Genomic DNA, 27,357 nt, shown 5'->3' with positions numbered 1-27,357 from the left:
CATATTATTAGCTCATATTGTCTAAATAAAACTTATTTTACCTAGCAGTTATACTTCACTCTGAAATTACCTGAGGAATAAGTCCCTCCTAAAAGACTGTATATTAAATGTAGATGGTTTTGGGTTGGTGAAAGTGGCATACCAGGGTTTCCAGCAACACTTATTTATCTGCCATTTGGGAGAGAGGGGGATGCTTGTCAAGCAAATAGTTCTTGCATAATAACTGATTTTTGGCCAGTCATGGTGGCTCACTTCTGTAGTCCCTGCAATTTGGGAGGCTAAGGTGGGTGGATCACTTAAGCCCAGGAATTTGAAACCAGCCTGGGCAATGTAGTGAAATCCCATCTCTACAAAAAGTACAAAAAATAACCGGGCATAGTGGTGCTTGCCTGTGGTCCCAGCTACTTGGGAGACTGAGGTGGGAGGATCACTTGAGCCTGGGAGATCGAGGCTCCAGTGAGCTGTGATCATGCCACTGCATTCCAGCCTGGGTAGCAAAGTAAGAACCTGTCTCAAGAAATTCAAAAAACTGATTTTCTCATATCTCTTTGACAGTGGACCATGCACATAATAAGCAGAAAGAGGAATAAAAAGGGATCTTGCCTTTAAAGATCAGTTATGTCCAGCCTCCCAAAACTGCACTGGTCAGTACCACCAGAGTACTCAGAGAGTTGCTGTTTTTGCTGAAATGGTGATTATAATTATCTGGCAGATTTTCAGGTACACCAATGGCATGACCTAACCATCAGCCTGTATTATTACATAACCAGCCTGTATTATTGCTTACCAGGGCAGGTCATGCTATTGACCGATTCTAGCTCCCAGGCCAGTATTAATTTGCTGTTGGTGGAAGAAAAGGAATGAAAATATTCTTGAAAATCAGTATGTCACTCCCAGACCAGTGGAGCCAAAAAACAACAACAAAAAAAAACAAGACGAAACATAGCTGAGTTTACTTATTTGCCAGATAAGGAAATATAGTAAGGATTTTACATTTGCCAGGGAAGGAAATATAGTAAGGAAATTTACTGAGTAATTGTTGAGGAAGAAAAGTCTGGATTTTAGTACTAGAAAAGAGCAGGGGTTAGCGTAGGGTTGGGGTGGTTATCCAAATTAAGGATTGAAAACCAGCATTTTGGATAGGATGGCATGAGTTCATAGATCTATATATGATTGGTTAAAAATAAGTCCCATTCTAGTGAAACAGCATTTAGTCTTGGTATCTTGTAGGCAAGTCCTGCTGTAAATGGAAGTTTCCTGTTACAAGAGTTTCTGGCTCCTTTTCTAAAGCTAATTAGGTCTCTTATGAAGGTCCTGTACCTAACCAATCCTCTTAAGGGTCCCTGTTGGTGCGGTCTAATGTTGGATGGGCCCTTGGGTTGGCAGTGAACAGTTCTTACTCTAGATGTACACTCCTAGAATATTTGCGGCAAACCCCTTAATCTGTATATATTGAGTGTTGGGAACCCTAGCCTAATATGTCCAGCTAGAAAATGGCTTCCCTCCATGTATACCATTCTTGCCAGATTCTTCCCAGAGGGTATAGAATTGTAAGTATGAGGGTGTTTGATAAGTGTTATTTTTGTTATATTGTATTCAACTTAGGATTTGTATATATTTCTAGATAGTTTCTTTATAAAGACTTAGTCTCGTTTTATTCTTCAATGAGCTCTTCAAAAGTGACTCACATTCTCTTAGGACTTTTTAGTTCCATAGATAATGCTAATTCAGGTTCCTCTTAGAAGGGCTGCTAGATAATTTTGCTCCTTATGGGAAGGTCTTACTGTGGAAATCCCCAGATTTTTGAGTTTCTGTTTGAAATATATGGTATTCAACTACTTTTATGTCGTTGGAGAAAATGTATAACCTCAGATTTTCAGCACTATTTGTAGGTTGCCTTTTTCTTCTTTCTTGTTACCTAAGTGAACACATTTATTACCAATATAACTTGTAATCCCACTGGAGAGGATTGCAGTGCTTTTAGGCAATCTCATTTCAGCAGATATAGCTCTTTAAAAACAAACCAGTTAAAGAGAGTCTCAGCTGAACTACAGTTGTTTCTTTTGACCAAGGAAATATGGAGGTGGCGAGCAAAATCCTCGGACTTACACAGTCCATCTCAACAAACATGTTTGTGCTTGGCTAAGGACATGCTGATTAAGTCTTTTCTATAAATGATATATGAATGAATCCGACACAATTCTTGGTAGCAGAGATTGAGGGCCTTTTTGTAGTTTGACTTAGATTTTTGTCTTCAGAATTATTTAATAACACTTCACATGTATTGTGATTTATTTGCTTTCCAGTTGAGTTTTTGACATGTCTATTTTCTGAAGCTAAAGAGAATTGACAATGTGATTTTTAAAAGGATTTATTTCAGCATATGAGTATGCAATGGTATTGACCTTCCAAAAGCCACTAAGACATAAAATGTTATAAAGTTTTAGTATACAGTAGGGTTAAAAATGTGTTAGTATGTCCGCAAAGGGTCCAATACCTTTAAAATGTAACAAATAACAAACTCTAATTAAATATAATTTGTAATGTGTAAATAATACCTTGAAATAGCAAGATTCCTGGCAGTTAAACTATTGAATTCCGTACTCTATAAGAAGCAAGAATTTTTGAGGATCATTTCATTTAGCTTTTGCTTATGACTTCCACTGTCCATATATGTCAAAGAGAGGGAGATGATCTTTCAATAGTTTACTAAAGAAATGAGATGCTTCATAAAATTGTTATGTGGTTGGCTTTTTACAGGGAAAATAAGAATTACAAAATGCTTACTTGCTTTATTTTTATGGGATATATATATATATATAAATATATATATATAAATATTGCTATACAGAGTCAGTGCAGTCCTTAGAAACTTACAGTTTTAGGAAATGTGATAGTCAGGCATAGTTTTCTTTTTAAACTTATGTGTAAAATAGTAGCATATTCAAATGATAGGCTAGTTGTTTGGTATGAAGAGGAGAGATCACTCTTGGTCTCAACTTGCCCAGTCTCATAGGCATTGTTGCACTAGAAGAAAATATACCACATGGGATTTTTACATGTCCAAGCTCAGTAAGTTTTATTAGGTGAAGTAAAGGAGTTGGGCTCTAAGGTGATTTTTGAATCAGCAGGTGATACAGTAGATGAGATTCAGGAAGTTATTCCAGGCACTAACCAGGTAAGAGTTGTAAATACAGTTATGCACGGAATGACAAAGTTTTGGTCAACGAGGACCACATAAGAGTGTAACATTGTTGGCCTGGCATGGTGGCTCACGCCTGTAATCCCAGCACTTTGGGAGGCCAAGGTAGGTGAATCATCTGAGTTCAAGAGTTTGAGACCAGCCTGGCCAACATGGTAAAACCCCATCTCTATTAAAAATATAAAAATTAGCCAGGTGTGGTGGCGCACACCTGTATTCCCAGGTACTCAGGAGGCTGAGGCAGGAGAATCGCTTGAACCCGGGAGGTGGAGGTTGCAGTAAGCCGGAGGTTGCAGTGAGCTGAGATTGTGTAATTGTACTCCATCCTGGGCAACAGACTGAGACTCCATCTCAAAAAAAAAAAAAAAAAGAGTATATATAACATTGTATTTTTCCTATACCTTGTCTATGTTTATTTGTAATTGTGCTTTATTTTATTTTTTGAGACAGAGTCTCACTCTGTTGCCCAGGCTGGAATACAGTGGCTCGATCACTGCCCACTGCAGACTCCACCTTTCTGGCTTAACCAGTCCTCCCACCTCAGCCTCCTGAGTAGCTGGGGTCACAGGCATGTGCTACCATGCCCAGCTAATTTTTAAAACATTTTGTGGAGATGGGGTCTCCTTATGTTGCCTAGGTTGATCTCAAACGGGACTCAAGTGATCCTCTCACCTTGGTCTCCCAAAGTGTTGGGATTACAGGCATGAGCCACTGCCCCCAGCCCCTTATCTGTGTTTAGATACACCAATACCATTGTTATTGCCTACAGTATTCAACACAGTAACGTACTGTACAGGTTTGTAGCCTAGGAGCCGTAGGCTATATCATATATCTGATATACATCTGATATATGATATATATGATATATGATATATCAGATATACGATGTTTGCACAATGATCACCTAATGATGAATTTCTCAGAATGTATCCCCATTGGTAAGAGATGTGTAACTGTAATACAGCTTTTGTTAAAGCCATGGTTTCTTTCAAATAAAAAAGTACAGGTTTGTAGCCTAGAAGCTGTAGGCTATATCATATATCTGATATATGATACATGATATATCAGATATATGATATGTATGATATACAGGTACAGGTTTGTAGCCTAGAAGCTGTAGGCTATATCATATATCTGATATATGATACATGATATATCAGATATATGATATATATGATACAGATATATCAGATATACGATGTTTGCACAATGATCACTTAATGATGAATTTCTCAGAATGTATCCCCATTGGTAAGAGATGTGTAACTGTAATACAGCTTTTGTTAAAGCCATGGTTTCTTTCAAATAAAAAAGTAGAAAATAGCTTACATAAAAAAAGCCTTAAAAAATTATTTTCACATGGAACAACCTTTGTGAAGTGTGCTTGTGTTTTTAAAATGAGAATTATATTTGCACTATAAAATATCCTTATTGTGTCAGAGTTTCTGTATATCATAAACCACTCTTTACATTTTTCATTATGCTGATTAAATAATAAATAATATTCAATTTAGAAAACCAGAAAGTTATATCTTCAAAATATGCTATGGAATGTAGAGGGATTGAAAATGTTTCCAGAAAGAGGCTGTTCAGGAGAAGGAAGTATATTATTTTGGATGTTAGACCTTCTCTTAGGAGAGAGGTGATATTTCCTTAGCCTCAGTATGAGGAGGAGAGTTCTGCCAGAGTAGGTATATTCTGAAGGACTGTTTTTAGTAAAGAACCTCAAGAGCAGGTACTTCCCCCCTCCCCTAACCAGCTTCCTGGGAAATATAGAGCAGGTGGTATGTATGTGAGAAGGAACTTGGAGAAAGGTCAACTCTTCGCTTAATTTTCCTTGCTTTCCCCATATTCACTTTTTAATCTTCATTTAGCCAAGTCATTAACTTGTTTGTTAAATGTTTGTTGTGTGCCTTTGTTAGGTATGTGGTAATTTTTTAATTCATGCTCATTTATTCAGAAGAGTTTCAAGTTGCCTGGTTTTTTTAAGTGAACTGTGTATTTTCTTTTTTGTTATATGTGTTCACAAAAGTTGGAGAAAGGTTTTTTTTTCCCAATACATTCTATTAATCAAACTCATTTATTTTTATTATTACATTTGTTTTTAACTTATATCGGTCCTGATTGAATCCTTTTACTTGTGTATCTAAGTGCTTAATAATTTTTTGATCATTTGGATCAAAGTGAGTTTAATGAAAATAGAATTTTGTGATAGCCCTTAAGCCAACTGGCCACATCCTTGATTTCCCAAATCAAGGTCAGAAGTGTAATTACTAAATTATATTATTTTCTTTAGATATTCAGATAGGAATAGTAGGAATATTCATTGGAATAGTAGATTGAAGCCTTAACTTCATCCGTCTAGAACAGCTAATACACTGTGGAACTTCAGTGCTACATTGGCTTACTTAAACTACATTGAGGCCATCTGGTCAGTTAGTGGGGTGTAGTGGCCAGCGCAGAGGCTTTTGGGTAGTCAACTATGGGTTTGAATCTTTGCCACTTACTAACTGACTGTGGCGAGATTATTTTTAACATCAATTCATCATCAGTAAGGTAGGGATGATAGTATCTGCCAAGTTACATGGTTGTGAAAATTAACAATTTAGTTAAAGCACCTTGCATTCTGCCTGGGATAGTATATAGGTGTTCAATAAATGGTAGAGACTGTTAACTATTACTTACATTTTCTTTGTATATATTTTCTGCTTAAATTCATGTTAGTGCTAATAACCAAGATAATTTACATGAGTGTTTTAATTTAAAATTAGTGAGACTTTAAAAACTTTTCTTAAAGTTGAAATACATCATGATCTTTAATGTTTCTCTTCTAAGTTTTTACTTTAATATAAATACCAAAAAATCAGAATGGTTTTTCTTATTTTGTCCTTAGTAAACACATTATGCTTCCTGTTTGAGATTTTGTTACCTTGTGGAATTTTTCATTAATATAGTATATAGCACAGCAGGGTTTTGTTTTTGTTTTAAACTAAAGATTGATCTTAATGAGATAGTGTTGAAATTAGGTAAGCTTCTCTTGCTACTATTTATCTCTTCCATCTTTATTTTTAACATTTTAATCATATGGCTCTCGGAAACTCCCTACAGCATGAATGAAAGACAATTTTTCTACCAGAAAGGAAGTAGCCTAAAAAGATTGTTGTATCACCATTTATAAGTTCAAAATTCTTATTACTGAAGCTATATATTCATCCTTCAGCTACACGCCTGCTACCTTATGGATGTTTTAAAGACTGTCACCACCTTAGCAATATTCTGAGTAACTCGATTTTAATGTGATATATATTATGTTGATGACTTTCAAAATAATTATACATTATTGAACATTTAATTATTAAATTACAAAGATAACTTAAACTCTGATTTTACATTCTAGGTACATTTCTGTGATTAGAAAATTCTCTCATGGTATTCTATTTATAATTAATATACCAAGTCAAACTAATTAGAAGTATCTGAAGCCCCTAGCAAAATTTGTAATTAGACATGCCATTTATAATTAACTGACTCTTCTCATTCTTGCCTTTTCCTCTCCATTTGAATTAATCACTGTGCTCTTCCTTTAATGATACTTGTGTTCCTATCCAAGACACTGATTAGAGTTTAGTGATCAGTGTTTGTGATATGTTATGGAGACATATTTTATAGAAACCTTGCTTTTAAACTTTAAAAACATTAAAATACTTGAATTATATTCTCTATAAAGTATCACATTGAAGATTTTTTTTTTTTTGCACGTTATCAAGTATTTATTTTATCAGATGCTGAAGGCAAACAGAGAATAGACAGACTTGACCATTTTTCCTCTCTAGTACTTTAGTGTCTGGATTTTTCTTGCCAGTCTGATCACTGATCACTGTCTGCATAGTTTTGACAGCATGCCCATTGACCCTGGGCCATTGATAGACCTGGTATGTCTTCATTTATTATTTTGCTAAAGAATTAAAAGTCTGATAAGCTAGGCAGTGTCCTATGCTTTGGCTATGAAGAGGCAAGAGTGAAATTTAAAGTGTTTATGAGTAAGTACAAAATAGGCACCAACCAGTTAAGATGGCTGTAGCACTGGATCAGGGTCTTGAAGAACCCCTTCATCCTTTATGCTGTGTCAGGCTTTCTTGTTTTACCCACTGGGTTGTAGTGATGGTGGGGAGACTGGACCATCAGTAGGCACCTTAGGACTGGTGGAGTTTGAGGCAGTGACTTTACCAGACTATGTTACAAAAGTATTTCAGTACTTAAGTACAACCCTTCAGGCTCTGTTGGTGTGTACCAGCTCAATATTAGCTCTGCCAAGAGGTGTTCAGTCATTGTCCTTAGAGAGCTTACTGTTCTCTAACCGTAAGAGACAGTTATAGTTTGAGAGGTACTTATGTAAGTATATAAAACATGCATAGGGGAAGATTGCAGCATCTTTTTTGGGAAAACCAGGGAAGACTTCCATAATGAGTAGAAACTTGCCAGGCAGGTTTAAGGAGGAAATTCTAAACAAGCAAAGGGGAAAATAGCAATTTCAAAGGCTTAGGGGCATAAGAGAGCATAGTAGATTCAGAGATCAACAGTTAGGAGCAGGAGAAGATGAAATTTTTCTCTGACACTTGCTTTATAAATTGGATAAATACATTTTAAGATCACATTTATAGTTTTGAAATTGCTCCATTTTTGATAGATGTATTAGTTCATTCTTGCACTGCTATAAAGAAATACCTGGACTGGGTAATTTATAAAGAAAAGAGGTTTAATTGGTTCATGGTTCCCCAGGTTGTATAGGAAGCATAATGCTGGCCATCTGCTACGGTTCTGGGGAGGCCTCAGGAAACTTACAATCATGGCGGAAGGCCAAAGGAAGCAGGCATAAAGAGAGAGAGAGAGGAGGAAGGTGCTACACACTTTTAAACAACCAGATCTTGTGAGAACTCTATCATGAGAACAGTACTAGGGGGACGGTGCTAAACCATTAGAAACTGCCCCCATGATCCAGTCACCTCCCACCAGGCCCCACCTCCAACACTGGGGATTACAATCTGACATGAGATTTGGGCAGGAACACAGATCCAAACCATATCGGTCGAGAACTGCTAGCCTGTCTGATACTTAGGTTCTTCAACTATATCTAAACTATTTTAGGTACAGGGAAAGGGAGAATAGGAATTTGTTATAGTTCAGGGCTATACTAAACATTCATAGAGCAAGAGTGCGATTAAACCCTCGCTTCTGATTTATTGAGAGGCTTCTAATGAGCAAACACAGATTCAAACAGATTGAGGATGGTAGTCTTTTAAATGAGATAAAACCATTGCCCATGAGGCTTTTTGGCTGACATCGTGAAACTAATTTTGCTTAATGGCTATGGAGGCCTACAGATTCAAATGTGCAGAAAACGCAGTAAATTGCTGGCCTGTCAGATTCTTGTTGCCTGTCGTCTTTTATCTGAATGACAACTTTTGTATCCAGATTGTCAGGAGCAAGTATGTGGACCCCGTTAAGGTTATATTTGTACATGCATGAATAATTCAATTCAGAGCCTACTAAATACAGCAAATCGACAACAGTGGAGCAATCCATCTTCTTATACTTGTATAATTAGGGAGCATGTCTATTGGATATCTCTTCTCGTATCAGAGAACTCTTGAAATAGGTCAGGCTTTCATAGTAGCGTAAGTTCTGCTTTTATTGCCAGAGTTGATGCCTTATACCTTTGAAATATAGTGAAGTCATGGAGAGCAGAGAAAACATTTTCTCTATGACTGTTCAACTCAGTGAGTGATTTTAAAGCACCCATTATGTGCTAGGAATTATGTGAAATACAAAGATGAATAAGTGGCAGTTTTCTGTTTTGTTTCTATTTTTATTTATTTTTTTGGAACAGAGTCTCACTCTGTCTCCCGGACTGGAGTGCAGTGGCACGATCTCAGGTCACTGCAACCTCCACCTCCTGCAAGCGATTCTCCTGTCTCAGCCTCCCAAGTGGCTGGGATTACAGGTGTGTGCCTCTATGGCTGGCCAACTTTTGTATTTTTAGTAGAGACGGCATTTCACCATGTTGGCCAGGCTGGTCTTGAACTCTGGACCTCAAGTGATCTGCCTGCCTTGACCTCCCAAAGTGCTAGGATTGCAGGCATGAGCCACTGTGCCGGGCTTCTGTTAATCAAATTATATGGTTTCCTCCATCAAGCTGTATTTAGAAAAAAATGTCATGATGATGGTGGTGGTGGTGGTGGTATGTGTGTAGTGTTACAACAAAGGCTACAATAAAGATCTGAGTGACATATGAATAGATTATTTGCTTCAAAGATGGTTTTGAAATAATTGTTTTAAGTTTTTTGATGGCTTCACTTTTACAACACTTTCAATTAATGTTCCTTCTCTCTACTTTCGGTTATACTACATAATTGAAGGAATATTTTCAGTGAAATATATATTATGTTCCAATATTATTAATTCAACAGGTATTTAGGTAGCATCTACTAGGCCCTAGGTTTGGAGTGAACCAGAATGTGAAAGGTTGCTATTCATAGAATACAATTACTTAGTAAAAAGGAAACCAAAATAATGAAGTTTTTACTTTCAGCCCTTTTAGTTTGATTAATGATATGCAAATAACATAATTCAGCCTTAAAGTCACAGAATTTATGTTTGATTTTGTAGATGTGTTGGATTTTTTTCCCTTTTTTTCTTTTTTTTTGAGACAGAGTCTTGCACTGTTGCCAGGCTGGAGTGCAGTGGCGCGATCTCAGCTCACTGCAACCTCCACCTCCCGGGTTCAAGCGATTCCCCTACCTCAGCCTCCTAAGTAGCTGGGACTACAGGCATGGGCCACCACGCCTGACTAATTTTTTGTATTTTAGCAGAGACGGGGTTTCACCATGTTGGCCGGGATGATCTCGATCTCCTGACCTTGTTAACCGCCCGCCTCAGCCTCCCAAAGTGCTGAGATTACAGGCATGAGTCACCGTGCCCGGCCCGATGTGTTGGATTTTTATGTTCACAAAATTTATCTGAAGACATATGCAGAAGTAGACTGTCTACATTGAATTTTGATTACCTGATTAGCATATTAAATCTGTGGTTTTTGGTAACATTCAAAATTATGGGTGGGCAAGGGACTTTAGAAATTGAGGGCATTCTCTGTGTTATCACTTGGTTAGAGGCAAATCTAGGGGAACAAAAAGATGAGAGTCACTACTATAACAAATTATCCCTTTTGTACCTTTGCTCATTTCACTGCCTGGAACATCTCTTTTTCTTCTCTCTGCTGGTTTTCATATCTTACTCAAAGACTTTCCCAAGGTGGTACCTAAACATTTTCCCGAGGTGACATTTTGCTCCTTGGAATTGTATAACATTTTATCTATTACAACTTTCAAGATTCTTTAAACTTCTTTGTGCATACCTGAGCTATGTTTCCTATTGGATTATAAGCTTCCTGAAGGTATCGTGGATGTCAAATTGGGCCATGAAGGATGCAAGGAATTTGGATAGGTGGAGAAAGGAAGTCATGTCCATAGGAGAGAAACCACATAGACCAAGGTCCATAGGACAAAACAAATGCTTTTTCAGAAATGCTAGTAGATTGATTGGCTGGGTTTAGGGAATATGTAAGTAGGGTAGTGGAAGATGAAGTGGGGAAAATAGGAAATGATCTTTGATGCTGAGTTAGTAAAATATGAAGATCATCAGCACTTCACTTTTAGTTGATTAGTTGTGTGTAGGAAGGGCTTACTAGAGAGTTGGAGGAGAGTGTACTTACTCTATTGTACCTCTTTTTTAATTCCCAGATTACTTCACTAAAGGAAAAGGGAACCAATATTGTGGTGAGATGTAAAGTGCTTTCAACCCAGGATACAGTAGATCCGGAAGACAGAAACCTATGAGCCATAGTCAGCGCCTTTGCAATATCATGGGAAGGAAAGATGGTCTTCGTGCCTCCTCCTAGTTCTGATACACTGTGATGCCATGGCACAGTTCACATCTTTAGATCAGAGCCACCACTAAGACCTGTTTCATCCATTTATGAATTATTTAGTTCAGAAGTCAGTAGACCTCTGTAAAGATCCCCTTTAAACTTTTAAACTTTGTGGCCATATACTACCTCTGTTGCATATTCTTGTTTGTTTATGGCCCTTTAAATATGTAAAAACCATTCTTAGCTCATAAATCAGACAAAAACAGGCCCTGGGCTGGATTTGGCTCTTAGGCTATAGTTTGACCACTGATTTAGTTGATTAGGGTACTTGTTACTGCACATGTGATTTCTAGAATATAGAAAACCAAGACCAACTTGGTGATGGTGTTTTTCCATCTGTCTGTATTTTCAGTGACGACTCATAGGTTGTATTTTCTAAGGATCGAGAAGCTAATACTTACCAAGAACTCTCCATTTGCATTCCTGCAGTGTTGGTAATTTTGTGTTTCGGGTTTGTGCTATCTTTCTAAGTGCTGTGAAAACTCCCTGGTGTCTGAGACTATTCGTCTTTACTATCTGTACCCTGATTCACATACAAATATTTTCTGTGTTGTATCCTTAATGTCTGAGACTATTTTACTCATCTTTACCAGCTGTAACCTGATTAGCACACGTTATTTTAGTACTTCTTAATGGTTATTAGTATAAATAATGCATTTGTATTTTATTGTAAAGTATGAAGTTTTATACTTTTTTAATACAACGTGCACATGCAAATGTCAAACTTGAGAAAGCAACATATTTTATAGTTATAATTAAACATAGTGATTTAATTTCGGTGATCACTGGTTTAAAATCTTGTCTGGATTAGATTCTTCTATATGTGTTCTTTCTGTTTTGCTCATGTGCATTCCCTATAATGGAGTAGTTATCTCAGATTTTTCTGTCATGAAACGTTAGTGCATATAGTCCCCTGCATATAGTCATAATCCCTTGTCCCCAGTATCTTGAATTGCTACACTCACTGCTGAACACGAAACAAATATCAAAACAAATATTTTCTCACTTTATTTTTATTTGTTGATTACAATTTGTTAATGATATGTATCCAGTATTTCTATTTGATTAATCAAACACTTCTTGCTCTTTGCTTAATGCTCTGTCTCCGTTGTCATACTTATTGCTTTCTATGTTTCATTTATATTTTTCTATAATTTCTTAGAGTTTTAAACACTCAAGCAGTTTTTATAGTGGTAAAACTTTAACTTTTTTTTTTTTTTTTTTTTTTGAGATGGTATCTTGCTCTGTCACCCAGGCTGGAGTACAGTGGCGTGATCTCAGCTCACTACAACCTCTGCTTCGCAGGTTCAAGTGATTCCCCTGCCTCAGCCTCCCGAGTGGCTGGAATTACAGGCACCTGCCATCATGCCCAGCTAATTTTTTTGTATTTTTATAGAGACGGGATTTCACCATGTTGGCCAGGCTGGTCTGGAACTCCTGACCTCAGGTGATCCGCCCGCCTTGGCCTCATAAAGTGCTGGGATTACAGGCATAAGGCACCTTGCCCAGCCCAAAACTTTTAATTTTTTAAGTAAATAAATGCTCAAAACTCGTAACATTTTAAAATGAGTAGTTATCAATACAGATTCTTATAAACATTCACACATTGTAATACATTCTAAATATATGTTATATATTACATATTAAGCACTGTAGAAAATTTAACCTTATTTTCAGAAAGATTAGGTAAACAGATAATCATGAATCCAGTTTTTATAGTCACAACTTACCTCTCATTTGCCAGTGTAAAGATTATAAACAGATGTGGTTTACAGATGATAGTTGATGCTTCCACATTCACTGGCAATGGTGATCTCTTAAAAGGCCCATCTAGCTGAACCTTGGAGAAACATACCCAAGCTTGGAGGTATCCCTCTACCACTTAGAATGCTGTTTGTACATGGAGGCATGTAATAAATACTGAATGAATGAATTATTAAAACCTCAAGCTTATTCTAGACTTAAGCTCTGGTTCTCAACAAAATACCACCGAATAAACATAAAAATACCTACTTAGAGCATTTTGAAAGTATGTAACTTAAGGAAAAATTAAAATTACCTGTGTAATATTTATGCAAAGCAAAGCACTATTAACATTGTATGTATTTCTAGTCTTTTCTATGCAAATTTATGTATTACACATTTGAAATTACCCAATAGATGAGCATTTTCCTATCATTAAGCATTTTTATTTTACTTTTAAAATCCACTTTAGTAAAATGATTTATGCACAGTACAGTTTGAGGGGTTTTGACTAATGTGTATATCCTGTTGACAACCGCCATAATCAAGATATAGAACATTTTAATCACTCTTAAAAGCTTCTCTTAAGCCCCTTTGCAGTCAATTCTTTCATACAACCTTTGGCTCCTGCAATAACTTACCTGCTTTCTGTCAGTGGAGATCAGTTTTAACTGTTCTAGAATCGTATACATGAAAAAATTGAGTAGACAGTACAGAGAGTTCCTATGTATGCCCTTCACAGTTTCCTGTTAGTCTAAGCATCTTTGATAAGCAGTTTTAATGATTGCTTAATATTCTAACTTATTTAGCAAATCATTTGTATGTTTAGTTTGCTTCTAGCTCTTTTTTGAGATGGAGTTTCGCCTGGTCACCAGGCTGGAGTGCAGTGGCGTGATCTCAGCCCACTGCAATCTCTGCCTCCAGTGTTCAAGCGATTCCCCTGCCTCAGCCTCTTGAGTAAATGGGATTACAGGTGCACACCACCACACCTGGCTAATTTTTTGTATTTCAGTAGAGACGGGCTTTCACCATGTTGGCCAGGATGGTCTGCATCTCCTGACCTCATGATCCGCCCATCTTAGCCTCCCAAAGTGTTGGGATTACAGGTGTGAGCCACTGTGCCCAGCCTTTCTAGCTCTTTACAGTCATAAATGAGCTATGATATAAATGTTTGAATTTTTGATTATTTAGGACAGATTACTAGAAGTTACTGGATCAAGGATTTGAACTTCTTCTTTTTTTTATTTTTTTGAGGCAGAGTCTCGCCCTGTCACCCAATCTGGAGTGCAGCGGTGCGATCTTGGCTCACTGCAACCTTCACCTTCCAGGTTCAAGCAATTCTCCTACCTCAGACTTGCATGTAGCTGGGACTACAGGCACCTGCCACCATGCCTGGCTAATTTTTGTATTTTTAGTAGACGGGGTTTCACCATCTTGGCCAGGCTCCTGACTTCGTGATCCACCCACCCTGGCCTCCTGAAGTGCTGGGATTACAGGCATGAGCCACCGCGCCTGGCCAGGATTTGAACTTTTTAAGGCTCTTGATGCACGTTGCAAAATTGTTTTCCAGAAAGATTTTACCAATTGCTGGGCGTGTGGATCATGCCTGTAATCCCAGCACTTTGGGAGGCTGAGGCATGTGGATTGCTTGAGCCCAGTAGTTCAAGACCAGTCTGGGTGGACAACATGGCAAAACCCCATCTCTACAAAAAATACAAAAGTTAGCAGGTCTTGGTGATGGGCACCTGTGTAGTCCCAGCTACTCAGGATGCTGAGGTGGAAGTATCACTTGAGCCTGGGAGGTCTAGGCTGCAGCGAGCTGTGATCACACCACTGTACTCCAGCCTAGGTGACAGAGTGAGATCCTGTCTCAAAAAACCCAAAAAACAAAAACAAATTTACCAATTTAAATTCCTATGAACAGTGTACAAAAATGCCTGTTATATTACATTATTATTTTATATATAGTATTATATTACGTTATCACTTGTAGCTGTCAGTATAGCCTACATTGTGCTGTAGTAACAGTCCTAAAAATCTAAGTTACATAATACAACAAAATTTATTTCTTGCTCATGTTACATGTCTAATAGATATCAGCAGGGTTTATTTTTTTCTCTTCAGAGCCATTTAGTGAACTCCATAATGACTGGAGTAGCTGAGAGGTCTGTAAGTTGTATAGTTGGTCTTAAAACTTACACCTAGAAATGTGTAACATCACATCCATGTAGATTTCAGTGGCTAAAGCAAGTCATGTGCCTACACCTAAGTTGAAAGAGAGCAATGAGGTACAATCTCACCATGAGTCTGGTAAGGAGAAGAACTGGAAGGGCGCCAATGACTATAATCTTATTTTTAAAACAATTATAATTTCATTGATCAAAGATGGTATCTCATTTTAATTTTATTTTCTTTGCTAATGTAGAGAACATTTTTCCATTTTTCATACTTATTAGACATTGGTTTTATTTAATTTATGTATTTGCTTATGTTTTATAAACATGTGCTATTGATTTACTTTTACATTTCCAGATTTTTAAATTCTGTATTTTCTATGAGGATGAGCAATCATGATATATTATTATAGGGAGTGTAAACTTTAGAAAATACTTTCTTTTGAAGAATTGAGTTGATGAGGGAAATTGATTGTTTTCTCCTGTTAATGTGGTACCTGTTTTGATATCCTTTTTTTTTTTTTTTTTGAGAGAGAGTCTTGCTGTGTTGCCCATGCTGCAGTGCAGTGGCACGATCTTGGCTCACTGCAACTTCTGCCTCCCGGGTTCAAGCAACCTCTGCCTCCCGGGTTCAAGCGATTCTCCTGCCTCAGCCTCCCGAGTAGCTGGGCCTACAGGCACACGCCTCCATACCCAGCTAATTTTTTTGTACTTTTAGTAGAGACGGGTTTTGCCACATTGACCAGGCTGCTCTCAAACATCTGACCTCAGGTGATCTGCCCACCTTGGCCTCCCAAAGTGCTGGGATTACAGGCGTGAGCCACCATGCCCAGCCTGTTTTGGTATACTTTTAATTTCAAGAAATATCAACATTAATCCAAGACAATAGAAAGTCCAGGAGAATTTCTTAATTCTTGACATTCTACAGATACCTAAAGAACAGCTTGAACATAAAAATTTAGGAGGTAAATGGGTCAAGTTAGGGTTCTGTTGAAATAATTAAATTTCCCACTCAGATTCAACCATATTAACCATGTCTTTTTCTGTTTGTTTTTTACAATTCAGGTATCTGCCCAAACTGGAACTTACGTTGTAGACATTTCTTTGTGGTTTATCTAAAAACCAAAGGTGAGATAATTTATGAATGCATTTGCCTTTTAATATATATTTTATAGTGAGAAAGAATTGTTTCTGAAAAACTTTAAGGCAATACCAAGTATCTTTTCCTCTGAGTGTTTTAATAGGAAACTTATAAAACTGCATATATAGTATGCTTACTTTTAAGCATGTTTATAAGACATTTGAAATAAATGAAACTTGTTCTAGTGATAAAATACTTTTGAGTGAATTTTTTCTTTATCTTTAATACTCAAAGATGAAATTCATACTGCTATTCTCTGGTACACTTGAGAATGTATTGGCATTATAATCTCATATTCTTGAAGACAAATCTTCCATTAGTTAAATCATAGATTAAAACGACTGCTAACTATTTTAATGGGCCAGTTATTAAGAACTTTCTACCACTCTGCTCTCTTGGACTTAATGACTTTCTGTAGTTCCCTGTTTGGGAGCCTCTGTAATAAGGATATATATACACATCAGTATGTTAATAGTTGGCTTCTATAGAAAGCCTCCCATTTATAGAAAGCATCTATAGATAGCATTCCACTCTAAAGGTAGGATCATAGCCTTTGCCAGTTTCTTACCTGTCTTGGCTCAAGTCCTCTTCTTGTTAAAGTTTTTCCAAATACACCCTTGTAAATCTCTCATCTGGTCTTTCCACCTTCAGTCTGACCGTTCTGTAAGCCATTTTTATCATTGTCAACAGATTATTTTTTTCTTTAAAAGAATATCAGCCTGTCAGTCTACTACTCGGAGTCCTTCAGTATCTACATTCCTTAAGGATTATTTTACAAACTCTTTTACAGAGCAGTAGTGGTCTAGATATGATATGAACACTAGCATCGTGTATTCATATTATATCTTTACTGAGAAATAATTCCCATGCCATAAATTCCACCCATTTAAAATGTAAAATTCAGTAGTTTTTATTGTATTTACAGAGATGTACAACCATCACCACAGTCTAATTTTGGAATATTTTCATCAGTCATTTTTTTCTTTGAGATGGAGTCTCTTTCACCCAGGCTGGAGTGCAGTGGCACCATCTTGGCTCACTGCAACCTCTGCCTCCCAGGTTTAAGCGGTTCTCCTACCTCAGCCTCCCCAGTAGCTGAGATTACAGGTGTGTGCCACCATGCCTGTCTAATTTTTGTATTTTTTTTTAATATCCTTTCCTTGCATTTCCCTTGATTTAACCCACCCAGAATCATTTTCTGTTGCTCGTAATGAAAGAACATTGATCTGTACAAATGTTCATTTAAAATAGTAATGAACTAAATACATATTAAGGCGGTAAGACACAATTTCACTTATCAAACTAGAAAGGATTCTTAATAATGAATAGTACTATCCAGTTTTTTCAGGTTTTGGAAAAATGGCTGTCTTTATAATTACTGGTGGGAGTGTAAACAATTTCTCTGGAAGGCAATATATCAAAAAATTAAAATGTACACAAACTTTGATCCAGTCATATAAAAATTCTATGTAAAGACTTAACTGCAAGTATATTTATTGCTGTACTGCTTATATTAAGGAAAAATAAAAGTAATTACATAAATTGGGTGACCATGTAACATATCATTCAAAAGGGAATACTTTTGGGAGTAAAAGGAGGCTCTATCTTTTTTTTTTTTTTTGACACGGAGTCTCACTCTGTCGCCCAGGCTGGAGTGCATTGGCACGATCTTGGCTCACTACAAGCTCTGCCTCCCGGGTTCTGGCCATTCTCCTGCCTCAACCTCCTGAGTAGCTGGGACTACAGGCGCCCACCACCATGCCCAGCTAATTTTCTGTATTTTTAGTAGAGGTAGTGTTTCACCGTGTTAGCCAGGATGGTCTCGATCTCCTGACCTCGTGATCCACCTGCCTCGGCCTCCCAAAGTGCTGGGATTACAGGCGTGAGCCACCGTGCCCAGCCAGGAGGCTCTATTAATAATTATACCAAGACAAGAAACATAAACCAAGCCTGTTTCAGGCACACTGGGATAACAGTGGTCACCTTGTATATGATCAGGAGTTAGTATCATTATTTTAAGAAATATAAATAATTGACTCATGTGATTGTGGAAGCTGGAAATCCAAACTCTGCAGGTTTCATAATGGTGCCATACATCCAAACAACAGAATCAATCAGGCTATTAAAAATATGAGTATAATAAAATTATTTATTTGGGTCTGTTTCTAGAACTTTGTACCATTTCAATGATTTGCTTGTATATTTTTGTACCCATTTAAAAAAGATTATGGTTTCATGGTATGTTTTAATATGTGATAAAGCAAATCACCCAATATTAGTTTTTTACAATTCTTTTGGATAAAATGTATAATAGTTTGCCCACTTTCCCCAACATGTTAAATTATATAATACTTTGGGAAGAAATTCATGTTTAAATATTCTGCTTTTTAAGAATATGGAATTTATCTATTTTTGGTTTCTTTCATATTACTCAGTGGAATTTTACAGTTTCTCTACATTTTCTGTTATGTTTATGCCTGGGCATTTTACATTGTTGTTATTGTAAATACTGTTCCTTCATCATTGCTATATAAAAGGTTATAGATTTTTGTATATCTATATAACCAATCCTTTTACCGAGTAGCCTTTTCTTTCTTTTTTTTGAAAATTTTTTTTATTATTATACTTTAAGTTCTAGGGTACATGTGCACAACATGTTTGTTACATATGTATACATGTGCATGTTGGTGTGCTGCACCCATTAATTCATTTACATTACCTCATTACCTCATTTACATTAGGTATATCTCCTAATGCTATCCATCCCCCCTGTCCCCTCCCCACAATAGGCCCCGGTGTGTGATGTTCCCCTTCCTGTGTCCAAGTGATCTCATTGTTCAATTCCCACCTATGAGTGAGAACATGCAGTGTTTGGTTTTCTGTTCTTGTGAAAGTTTGCTGAGAATGATGGTTTCCAGCTGCATCCATTTCCCTACAAAGGACACAAACTCATCCTTTTTTATGACCCCATAGTATTCCATGGTGTATATGTGCCACATTTTCTTAATCTAGTCTGTCACTGATGGACATTTGGGTTGATTCCAAGTCTTTGCTATTGTGAATAGTACCGCAATAAACATACGTGTGTGTGTGTCTTTATAGCAGCATGATTTATAATCCTTTGGGTATATACGCAGTAATGGGATGACTGGGTCAAATGGTATTTCTAGTTCTAGATTCTTGAGGAATCGCCACACTGTCTTCCACAATGGTTGAACTAGTTTACAGTCCCACCAACAGTGTAAAAGTGTTCCTATTTCTCCACATCCTCTCCAGCACCTGTTGTTTCCTGATTTTTTTAATGATTGCCATTCTAACTGGTGTGAGATGGTATCTCATTGTGGTTTTGATTTGCATTTCTCTGATGGCCAGTGATAATGAGCATTTTTTCATGTGTCTGTTGGCTGTATGAATGTCTTCTTTTGAGAAATGTCTGTTCATATCCTTTGCCCACTTTTTGATGGGGTTGTTTGCTTTTTTCTTGTAAATTTGTTTGAGTTCTTTGTAGGTTCTGGATATTAGCCCTTTGTCAGATGAGTAGATTGCAAAAATTTTCTCCCATTCTGTAGGTTGCCTGTTCACTCTGATGGTAGTTTCTTTTGCTGTGCAGAAGCTCTTTAGTTTAATTAGATCCCATTTGTCAATTTTGGCATTTGTTGCCATTGCTTTTGGTGTTTTAGACATGAAGTCCTTGCCCATGCCTATGTCCTGAATGGTATTCCCTAGGTTTTCTTCTAGGGTTTTTATGGTTTTAGGTCTAACATTTAAGTCTCTAATCCATCTTGAATTAATTTTCGTATAAGGAGTAAGGAAAGTATCCAGTTTCAGCTTTCTACTTATGGCTAGCCAATTATCCCAGCACCATTTATTAAATAGGGAACCCTTTCCCCATTTCTTGTTTTTGTCAGGTTTGTCAAAGATCAGATGGCTGTAGATGTGTGTTATTATTTCTGAGGGCTCTGTTCTGTTCCATTGGTTTATATCTCTGTTTTGGTAGCAGTACCATGCTGTTTTGGTTACTGTAGCCTTGTAGTATAGTTTGAAGTCAGGTAGTGTGATGCCTCCAGCTTTGTTCTTTTAGCTTAGGATTGTCTTGGCAATGCAGGGTCTTTTTTGGCTCCATATGAACTTTAAAGCAGTTTTTCCAATTCTGTGAAGAAAGTCATTGGTAGCTTAATGGGGATGGCATTGAATCTATAAATTACCTTGGGCAGTATGACCATTTTCACAATATTTATTCTTCCTATCCATGAGCATGGAATGTTCTTCCGTTTGTTTGTGTCCTCTTCTATTTCACTGAGCAGTGGTTTGTAGTTCTCCTTGAAGAGGTCCTTTACATCTCTTGTAAGTTGGATTCCTAGATATTTTATTCTCTTTGAAGCTATTGTGAATGGGAGTTCATTCATGATTTGGCTGTCTGTCTGTTACTGGTGTATAAGAATGCTTGTGATTTTTGCACATTGATTTTGTATCCTGAGACTTTGCTGAAGTTGCTTATCAGCTTAAGGAGATTTTGGGCTGAGATGATGGGGTTTTCTAAATATACAATCATGTCGTCTGCAAACAGGGACAATTTGACTTTTTCTTTTCCTAACTGAATACCCTTTATTTCTTTCTCTTGCCTGATTGCCCTAGTCAGAACTTCCAACACTATGTTGAATAGGAGTGGTGAGAGAGGGCATCCCTGTCTTGTGCCAGTTTTCAAAGGGAATGTTTCCAGTTTTTGCCCATTCAGTGTGATATTGGCTGTGGGTTTGTCATAAATAGCTCTTATTATTTTGAGATACGTTCCATCAGTACGGAATTTATTGAGAGTTTTTAGCATGAAGAGCTGTTGAATCTTGTCAAAGGCCTTTTCTGCATCTATAAAGATAATTATGTGGTTTTTTTCTTTGGTTCTGTTTATATGCTGGATTACGTGTATTGATTTGTGTATGTTGAACCAGCCTTGCATCCCAAGGATGAAGCCCACTTGATCATGGTGGATAAGCTTTTTGATGTGCTTCTGGATTCGGTTTGCCAGTATTTTATTGAGGATTTTTGCATCGATGTTCATCAGGGATATTGGGCTAAAATTCTCTTTTTTTGTTGTGTCTCTGCCAGGCTTTGGTATCAGGATGATGTTGACCTCATAAAATGAGTTAGGGAGGATTTCCTCTTTTTCTATTGATTGAAATAGTTTCAGAAGGAATGGTACCAGCTCCTCCTTGTACCTCTGGTAAAATTCGGCTTTGAATCCGTCTGGTCTTGGACTTTTTTTGGTTGGTAGGCTATTAATTATTGCCTCAATTTCAGAGCCTGCTATTGGTCTATTCAGGGATTCAACTTCTTCCTGGTTTAGTCTTGGGAGAGTGTAAGTGTCCAGGAAATTATCCATTTCTTCTAGGTTTTCTAGTTTATTTGCGTAGAGGTGTTTATAGTATTCTCTGATGGTAGTTTGTATTTCTGTGGGGTTGGTAGTGATATCCCCTTTATCATTTTTTATTGCATCTATTTGATTCTTCTCTCTTTTCTTCTTTATTAGTCTTGCTAGCGGTCTATCAATTTTGTTGATCTTTTCAAAAAAGCAGCCCCTGGGTTCATGGATTTTTTGGAGGATTTTTTGTGTCTCTATCTCCTTCAGCTCTGCACTGATCTTAGTTATTTCTTGCCTTCTGCTAGCTTTTGAATGTATTTGCTCTTGCTTCTCTAGTTCTTTTAATTGTGATGTTAGGGTGTCAATTTTAGATCTTTCCTGCTTTCTCTTGTGGGCATTTAGTGGTATAAATTTCCCTCTACACAGTGCTTTAAATGTGCCCCAGAGATTCTGGTATGTTGTGTCTTTGTTCTCATTAGTTTCAAAGAACATCTTTATTTCTGTCTTCATTTCGTTACGTACCCAGTAGTCATTCAGGAGCAGGTTGTTCAGTTTCCATGTAGTTGAGTGGTTTTGATTGAGTTTCTTAGTCCTGAGTTCTAGTTTGATTGCACTGTGGTCTGAGAGACAGTTTGTTATAATTTCTGTTCTTTTACATTTGCTGAAGAGTGCTTTATTTCCAACTATGTGGTCAATTTTGGAATAAGTGCAATGTGGTGCTAAGAAGAATGTATATTCTGTTGATTTGGGGTGGAGAGTTCTGTAGATGTCTGTTAGGTCTGCTTGGTGCAAAGTTGAGTTCAATTCCTGGATATCCTTGTTAACTTTCTGTCTCGTTGATCTGTCTAATGTTGACAGTGGGGTGTTAAAGTCTCCTGTTATTATTGTATGGGAGTCTAAGTCTCTTTGTAAGTCTCTAAGGACTTGCTTTATGAATCTGGGTGCTCCTGTATTGGGTGCATATATATTTAGGATAGTTAGCTCTTCCTGATGAATTGATCCCTTTACCATTATGTAATGGCCTTCTTTGTCTCTTTTGATCTTCGATGGTTTAAAGTCTGTTTTATCAGAGACTAGCATTGCAACCCGTGCTTTTTTTTGTTTTCCATTTGCTTGGTAGATCTTCCTCCATCCCTTTATTTTGAGCTATGTGTGTTTCTGCATGTGAGATGGGTCTCCTGAATACAGCAGACTGATGGGTCTTGACCCTTTATGCAATTTGTCAGTCTGTGTCTGTTAATTGGACCATTTAGTCCATTTACATTGAAGGTTAATATTGTTATGTGTGAACTTGATCCTGTCATTATGATATTAGCTGATTATTTTGCTCGTTAGTTGAAGCAGTTTCTTCCTAGCATTGATGGATTTTTATTTTTGGCATGCTTTTGCAATGGCTGGTACCTGTTGTTCCTTTCCATGTTTAATGCTTCCTTCAGGATCTCTTGTAGGGCAGGCCTGATGGTGACAAAATCTCTAAGAATTTGCTTGTCTGTAAAGGATTTTATTTCTCCTTCACTTATGAAACTTAGTTTGGCTGGATATGAAATTCTGGGTTGAAAATTCTTTTCTTTAAGAATGTTGAATATTGGCCCCCACTCTCTTCTGGCTTGGAGAGTTTCTGCCGAGAGATCTGCTGTTAGTCTGATGGGCTTCCCTTTGTGGGTAACCCGACCTTTCTTTCTGGCTGCCCTTAACATTTTTTGCTTCATTTCAACTTTGGTGAATCTGACAATTATGTGTCTTGGAGTTGCTCTTCTCGAGGAGTATCTTTGTGGCGTTCTCTGTATGTCCTGAATTTGAATGTTGGCCTGCCTTACTAGGTTGGGGAAGTTCTCCTAGGTAATATCCTGCAGAGTGTTTTCCAGCTTGGTTCCATTTTCCCCGTCACTTTCAGGCACACCAATCGGACATAGATTTGGTCTTTTCACATAATCCCGTATTTCTTGGAGGCTTTGTTCATTTCTTTTTATTCTTTTTTCTCTACATTTCTCTTCTCACTTCATTTCATTCGTTTGATCTTCAATCACTGATAATCTTTCTTCCATTTGATTGAGTCGATTACTGAAGCTTGTGCATTTGTCACATAGTTCTCGTGTTGTGATTTTCATCTCAATCAGTTCTTTTAAGGTCTTGTCTGCATTGATTATTCTAGTTATCCATTCATCCCTTCTTTTTTCAAGGTTTTTAGTTTCTTTGCGCTGGTTACGTAGTTCCTCCTTTAGCTCTGAGAAGTTTGATCGACTAAAGCCTTCTTCTCTCAACTCGTCAAAGTCATTCTCCATCCAGCTTTGTTCCGTTGCTGGCGATGAGCTGCGTTCCTTTGGAGAGGGATATATGCTCTGATTTTTTGAATTTCCAGCTTTTCTGCACTGCTTTTTCCCCATGTTTGTGGTTTTATCTGCCTTTGGTCTTTGATGATGGTGATGTACTGATGGGCTTTTGGTGTGGGTGTCCTTTCTGATGGTTAATTTTCCTTCTAACAGTCAGGACCCTCAGCTGCAGGTCTGTTGGAGATTGCTTGAGGTCCACTCCAGACCCTGTTTGCCTGGGTATCAGCAGCGGAGGCTGCAGAAGATAGAATATTGCTGAACAGCGAGTGTTGCTGTCTGATTCTTGCTCTGGAAGCTTCGTCTCAGGGTGTACCCAGCCGTGTGAGGTGTGATGTGTCAGTCTGCACCTAGTCGGGGATGTCTCCCAGTTAGGCTACTCAGGGGTCAGGCACCCACTTGAGCAGGCAGTATGTCCATTCTCAGATCTCAACCTCCGTGCTGGGAGAACCACTGCTCTCTTCAAAGCTGTCAGACAGGGACTGTTACCTAATTTTTGTATTTTTAATGGAGACAGAGTTTCACCATGTTGTCCAGGCTGGTCTCAACCTCCTAACTTTAAGTGATCCTTCCACCTGGGCCTCCCAAAGAACTGGGATTATAGGCGTGAGCCACCTGCTTTGCCTTTCATCACTCTTAAAAGTACTCATTAGCAGTCTCTACTCATTCCAACCTCCCCTCAGCTGTTAATTTATTTTCTGCCCATTGTGGACATTTTATGTAAATGGAGTTGCACAATATATTGTCTTCTGTGACTAATTTTTTTCATTTAGCATAAAGTTTTTAAGCTTCATCCATGTTGAAGCATGGATGAACCTTGATTCCTTTTTATGGCTGAATAATATTCTGTAGTGTCAGGAACTTAGCTGGGGACACAGAGCTGAGCTACTTTAATCACTTACTGAATTAGGATAAGCAAGAAGTTAAACTTGAGAAAGTGCAGGCTGCCTTCTGTCAAGTGGATCAACACAGAGGTGGGGGTTTTCTCAATGCTGAGGGAGCCCCAGCAAAAGATTCCTGCTGTTTTATACATCTAGGGTGGGTTGGAGGAAAAGGTGCAAAGGCTAGGAGTGGAGGAAGATACTGAGTCAGAGTGAGAGGAAAGTGTTTTTAGTGTTTTCCCTCTGTTGAGGAGGCCTCTCCAGAGTTGCCTAAGGAAAGGCGACAGTTAAAGGCCACAGAGACTTCTGAATGAAGGTACCTGGACTACTAATGTAGATATGGTAAAGAGCATGGCCATTTAGAAATACCTGAGTCTTGATTGCAGCTTGCTTTAGAGATGTCAATGCACTGGGTATGCATCAAATCTGGTGTGGGGAGGGCAGTTTTCTCCTGTGAAGCCTGCCAGGTAAAGATTGTTTATGGTCTGTAATTGTTTATGATCAAGCTAAAAAAAGTTACCTGGCATGGTGGCTTACGCCTGTATCCCAGCACTTTGGGAGGCTGAGGCAGGTGGATCACCTGAGGTCAGGAGTTTGAGACCAGCTTGGCCAACATGGTGAAACCCCATCTCCGCTAAAACTACAAAATTTAACTGGGTGTGGTGGTGAGCACCTGTAATCCCAGCTACTTGGGAGGCTAAGGCAGGAGAGTCGCTTGAACCCAGGAGGCGGAGGTTGCAGTGAGCTGATATTGCACTTTTGCCCTCCCGCTGGGAGACAGGGTGAGACTCCATCTCAAAAAAAAAAAAGTTACAGTTTGTTTTTCACTTTTTATTTTTTTCGTCCACAATATCTATATGCCATATTTCATTTATCTATTTATCAGTTGTTGGACATTTGGATTGTTTCCACTTTTTTGGCTATTATGAAAATTCTGCTGTGAACACCTATTTGTGTATAAGTTTTTGTGTGGACATAGGGTTTCATGTCTCTTGATATATACCTAACAGTAGAATGGCTAGGTCATTTAGTAACTCCGTGTTTAACATTTTGTGGAACTGCCAAACTATTTTCTAAAAAGACTGTACCTTTTTACATTCCTACTAGCAGTGTATGAGGGTTTTAATTTCTCCATATCCTTGCCAATGCTTGCTATTGTCTGGGTTTGCTTTGTTTTGTTTAATATAGCCACTCAGTGGATGTGATGTGGTATATGGTGGTTTTGATTTGTATTTCCCTAGTAACTTATGATGAACATTTCTTTTTGTATGCCTATTGGCCATTTGAACATTTTCTTTTTTAAAATTTTAGTTTTTAATTGACAAATAATAATTGTACATATTCATAGGTACATAGTGATGTTTTAGTACATATATGTTAGTGATCAGATAGGGTTATTAACGTATCCATCATCTCAGACATTTGTCATTTCTTTGCGTTGAGAACGTTCAATATCTTCTTCCTAGTTATTTGAAACTATGTATTACTGTTAACTATAGATTTTCTTCCTAGCTATTTGAAACTACATATTCCTGTTAACTATAGCCATCTTACTGTGGTATAGAACACTAGAACTTATTCCTCCTATCTATTGGTAATTTTTTATCCTTTAACAAATCTCTCTCTGTCCCTCCCTCCCCACTACCAATGAGTGAGAACATGAAGTGTTTATTTAACTTTTATTTCTGGCTTATTTTACTTAGCATAATGTCCCAGTCTCATCCATGTTGCTGCAAATGACAGGATTTCTTTCTTTTTTTTTTTTCCCCCGTTACTAAATAGCATTCTCTGGTCTATATATTCCACATTTTCTTTATCCATTCATCCTTTGTTGGACATCTAGGTTGATTTCATATCTTGGCTATTGTTAGTAGTGCTACAGTAAACTCTTTTTGAAGAGATGGGATTTCGCCATGTTGCTCAGGCTGGCCACAAACTCCTGGGCTCAAGTGATCCTCCCGCCTCAGCCTCCCAAAGTGCTGGGATTATACACGTGAGCTACTGTGCCCAGCCCTTGTCTCGTGTCTGATCTTAGGGCGAAAGCATTCAGTTTTTCAGGATTAAGTAAGATGTTAACTACGGGTGTTTCATCACTGCCCTTTATCAGGTTTAGGAAGTTCTCTTTTAGTCATAGTTTGTTGAATGTTTTTGTCAGAAAGTGTATGAGATAATACTTATTGAGATCTTTCTGTATATGCCAGACCCTATGCTAAGTGTTTTATATTTAGCATTTCATGTAATCTTCACGGTAATCCTATGAGGTAAAGACTGTTATTTTATCCTCAGATAGAATAGATACAGTCAGATTGTTTGATTTCAAAACTTGTGTGTTCAATCGTTATCCGTTAAAATTTCTGTACAAACCATACTGATTTATATGTTACTTTGTACATGCTAGTTTGCTCCTCCTAAAGTGCTCTCCCGCTGCCCCATATAAAGTTGATTGCTAAGCTATCACCGCACTTTGTACTTTTTCACTATGTTGTGATTGTTTGTAGATGTTTCTCTCATTTTAGAAACTATGCTTCTTGAATTCAGGGACTTTGTCA

The 27,357-nt window shown here is 37.7% G+C and overlaps 1 protein-coding gene across 8 annotated transcripts in view; it reads left to right on the top strand.

Moving 5' to 3' along the window:
- The window catches only part of PEAK1 (pseudopodium enriched atypical kinase 1), a 302,147-nt gene that overhangs the window by 40,290 nt on the left and 234,500 nt on the right, over positions 1–27,357 (top strand). For 6 of the 8 annotated variants that reach the window (XM_038010222.2, XM_073012358.1, XM_008015745.3 and 3 more), the window contains exon 2: positions 16,169–16,231. The exons of the other annotated variants lie outside the window; for them this stretch is intronic. The gene's annotated coding sequence lies outside the window, so the exon portion shown is untranslated. The remainder of the gene's footprint in view (positions 1–16,168; positions 16,232–27,357) is intronic. 8 annotated transcript variants of the gene reach the window in all.

This window comes from Chlorocebus sabaeus, chromosome 26 (genome assembly GCF_047675955.1).
Source record: "Chlorocebus sabaeus isolate Y175 chromosome 26, mChlSab1.0.hap1, whole genome shotgun sequence".
NCBI classification, from domain to species: Eukaryota; Metazoa; Chordata; class Mammalia; order Primates; family Cercopithecidae; genus Chlorocebus; species Chlorocebus sabaeus.
This window is presented reverse-complemented; position numbering and strand designations above follow the sequence as displayed.